We start from the raw sequence: 4,168 nt of genomic DNA on the forward strand, positions 1-4,168 counted from the left end.
GACCCGCTGGGGGGTTTGTTCCTCTTTCCCCAGCCGTGGCAGCACAAAACATTCCACATCTGGACCCCAGAGGTTCCTGAAAGCATTTTTGTGGGAGCCCAGGAGGGTTTAATTGCACGTCGCTGATGTGCGGAACGAGCTGTAAAAGGTGCTCAAGGAAAACGTGCTGGAAGCAGCCCGACGGAGGGCTGGGAACACGCGGAGTTATCCCAGGCGTTCTGGGGTTGTCTGGCAGCTGAGGTCACACTGTGCCCTCCCGCAAAAATTCCACTGTTTTTTCCTTTGATATGGAGCACAATAATCGACAGGAAAAGTGGTTCAGCCCCACTTGTTCGGGAGCTCATCAAGTTCAAACCCAAGGGCAGGGAATGGGAACGGCACGAACACACGAGGGGTCAAATCCCAGCCAAAACCAGGGGGAAAAGGCCAATCCCATGGATGTGGCCCTGCTGGACACGTGGGTTTGTGAGCTGGTGCAACTGGAAAATAAACACTCGGAAAACCTGGAATTTATACAGATTTAGGCACAGATTTAGAAGATTCCTCCCCGTATTATGCTGTGGAGTTTTTATGTATCAGGAGAAAGCTATGTGGGAATCATGGAATCATGGACAGGATCTTCAGGATCCTCTCATTCCATGGGCAAGGACACTTTCCACAAGCCCAGGTAGCTCCTGGACATTCTGGAATTCCAGGATTCTCTGAGGTGGCAGAAGGGGCCCATCCCCTTCCCCATGGGAATGTGGCAGCCTGGATTTAGAAGCAGGAAAACCATTAAACCTGTTGGAGATTCAGCTGTCAGCGACACCAAGGGAGAATTAAACATTATTAATTACTATTAAAAATCTCTAATTATTAATTACTTCTGCTACCTGAACTGCAGAGAGCACAAAGCGTGCTCAATCTGTGTGCAAACCTCCCAGATTATTTCCTTCTCAAAACTTGGAAGTTTTAATATCCCACCAAAAAATAATTCAGGAGCAGCTTTGATTTTTTTGCCAGCCTGGAAATCCCTTTGGAATCTCCCCTTGGGAAGCAAAACCCCACCAGGGACTGAACACTGGAGTAATTCCTACACCTGAGGAATATTGAAATCCAAGCATGGCATGAAGACCCCATTCCTTGGAAAATCCAGGCATGGACATCCCATTCCTTGGAAAATCTACCTCAAAGTGCTCCTCGCCCCGAGCACACACAATCAGCTCTGAATTAACTAATGAGCTGGGCAATCCATAACAAAATTCCCTGTACAAAGCTGCCCCTGGAGGCGGCTGCAGCAGGAACAGGAGCGAATCCTTGGATGGGGATGTGAATCCTTGTGGGACGTGCTATCCCACAGCACAACCTTGACCTCTAGTGGCTGGAAAGCAGGAGTAGCCCTGGAGTTTATTTACTCCGAGCGCTCCTCCCAGCTGAGCCAGGGGACTCCCAACCCCATTCCTTTAAAAAAACAAAATCTCTTCAGGGATCAATCCCAACAATGGGAATTTTTGCAACAAAGCCCCAGAGGGAAAGGTCTGGGTGGACACTGCCCGGGACAAAGTTTTGCTCCCGACGTCAGGACGCGAGGCCGGTGGGGAAAGGGGCATTTCTGGCACCGGCATTTTCGGACTTCAGAGGCAGCGCTCTATAGAAAGGCCTTGCAACATCCCATAAAGGGAATTAAGACTTCAAAAAGGGGCGGGAGCGCTCGGTCCTTCAGAAGAGAACACAACAAAGGGTCGGGGTCGGGCCCGCCCAGCGCTGCCATGAGTTTCCCAACCGAGGCCTAATGAAGTTATAACCCCGAATCCACTGGAAATTCCCCCAAAAGCAAGCCCAGTGCACTCATTAAACCCTCCAGTTTATGTAATCCTTCTCCTTCTGGAGAGGGGAGAATCAAAGAGCGGGAAAAGGCGCAGCTTTGGATGGAGCCCTGAGCTGGACACGGCTCGTTAAGCAGGGTGGAGTGGGCCTGGAGAGCACAGGCGGTCATGGGAGAGGGAAATCTGGGATAACGAGCTGGAGGATGCTGCTGCCAGCCCTGGACTCCCCTGCCCCAGCCCTCAGAGTGAAACACACGAGATTTCAGCCTGGACGTGGAGCTGGTGCCACCAAGGATCCATGGAAGTGCTCTCTGAGGATCACCAACCTTGGTCCCACCTCTGTTTTCCAACAGGGATCAATCTCCCCTGTGTGGGAGCACAGCAGGACCAGGTATCAATATTGATAAGATCCAAAGCAAATGTTGATAAGATTTCATAAATTCCAGTTATTTAGAAATAAAGGAAATCTGTGCCTCCGACATCACTCCAGGACGAGGAGCCCCACAGGAAATTTACCTCCCAAGCTTTGATTTTGCACTTTTAATGCAAATAAACTTATCAAGAGAAGAATTTTGACCTGGATTAAAGTCCAAGCACCAGCTGGGAAAATCACAGAATCCAGGAACAGTTTGGGTTGGAAGTGACCATAAATCCCATCCCATTCCACCCCCAGAGACACCTTCTCCTATCCCAGGTGGCTCCAAGCCCCAGTGTCCACCCCGGCCTTGGACACTTCCAGGGATCCAGGGGCAGCCTCAGCAAATCTGGGCACCCTGTGCCAGGGCCTCCCCACTCTCTGAATGAAAAAAAAGGAAAAATTTGTATGTCCCAATTCCCAGATATCCTAAAAAGCAGCCAGAGGACGCTCCCAAAGCCATAAAATGTTTCCAGCCCACCAGGAGCAACTGGGACCTTGAGAAATCTTCACCTTTGAGGATTTTTGCGGGGGGAGTTTTAAATTGGACGAGACTTTCCAGGGATTTCTGCCTGAATGGCCTCACATTCACTCAGTGGAGCTTTGTTCCCTTCCCTTTGCGGGAACACAGGAGCCAAATCCCGATCTGTGACGGGCACATTCCCCCTGCAGCAGGAACAGGAGTGCCCTGAGCCCGGAGTGAAGGAGTGATGCTGGAGCCAGGCCCTGCACACGCCGGGAGGAACGGGAATGGCTTTTCCATCTCCATCCCCACCAGGGCATTCCCAACCCCCCGCTCCCGGCAGGAAACGATCTGGACTGAGGTGACCCAGAAGTGAGAAATATCGAATTTTCCTCAGCTCCGTGAAGTCAGCGAGGTTTGGGTTTCACTGCGAGCGAAAGGCAGGGCTGGGGGGAGGCCCAGAGGAAGCAGCTCCGGAGAAACTCGGGATTATCCAAAGGAACTCCCCACTCATTCCCAGCATCTCCCCGGGCCGGGGTGCAGCAGAACAACCCTTCCACGGATGTGCTGTGGCACAGGAAGGATCAAACCCGACCTGCAGAGGAGCACTGCTGGGTCTGGGGGCTCTGTTCCCCACAAAGGGATGAGTTCCCCACATCAAAGGCCGGGTGACACCCGTGGTGCCCTCAGAAAACTGACAGAAGCAGGGCTGAGGGAAGCCTAAAGCCCTCAGGAGATGACAAATCCAACCCAAACCCCCCCACCCTTTGGTGTGGTTTCCAGGAAAGCGAGGCCAGCTTGGGGTTATCCTGTGGGATTGCCTCTGTTATCCAGGACCACCAATCCTGGCTCGCTCTGCTCCATGGGAGCATAAAGACAGGCAGGAGGGCCAAGGCCTGGTCACAGCTGATGCTGCTTTTAGGATCAAACACAAAGTGCTGGGATCGTGCAGGTGAAGCTCCCTCCAAGCACAGCCACGTCCCTCATCCACAGCAGCCTCGAGACCAGGAGCGCCCCCGTCATTCCATCAGGGCAGAATTCCCAGCTCCTGGTGGGAATTCTCTATCCAGACTGGCTGGTAGGACAAGCAGAGGCACCTCTCCACCTCCAGGGCCAGGCCTGGCTCAGTGACCCATTTGTGCACTGAGGTTGTCATCAGGCAGTCCAGAAGACTTTTAGGGGACCTGGGACAGCGGGAGGTGTCCCTGCCCATGGCAGGGGGTGGAATGGGATGGGATTTAAACTCCTTTCCCACCCAAACCGTCCTGGGATTATTTGATGATGTAAATCCTGTCTCCTGTGCATCCCTTCACCGAGGGCTCGACCCTGCAGGACGCAGCTTTGGGGCTTACTCTTCAAACCCTAAAATTCCCAGAGAGGTGTGGACTCCTCATCCCTGGAAGTGCCCAAGGTCAGGCTGGACAGGGATTGGAGCAACCTGGGATAGTGGAAGGTGTCCCTGCTCAGGCAGGGGTGGGATGGGAT

At 52.9% G+C, this 4,168-nt stretch overlaps 1 protein-coding gene across 1 annotated transcript in view; it reads right to left on the reverse strand.

The window, feature by feature from the left end:
- Nucleotides 1-4,168, reverse strand: part of EXOC6B (exocyst complex component 6B) — a 254,020-nt gene that overhangs the window by 173,304 nt on the left and 76,548 nt on the right. The window lies entirely within an intron of this gene.

The sequence above is a fragment of the Geospiza fortis genome, unplaced genomic scaffold (assembly GCF_000277835.1).
Source record: "Geospiza fortis unplaced genomic scaffold, GeoFor_1.0 scaffold576, whole genome shotgun sequence".
Lineage (NCBI taxonomy): Eukaryota > Metazoa > Chordata > Aves > Passeriformes > Thraupidae > Geospiza > Geospiza fortis.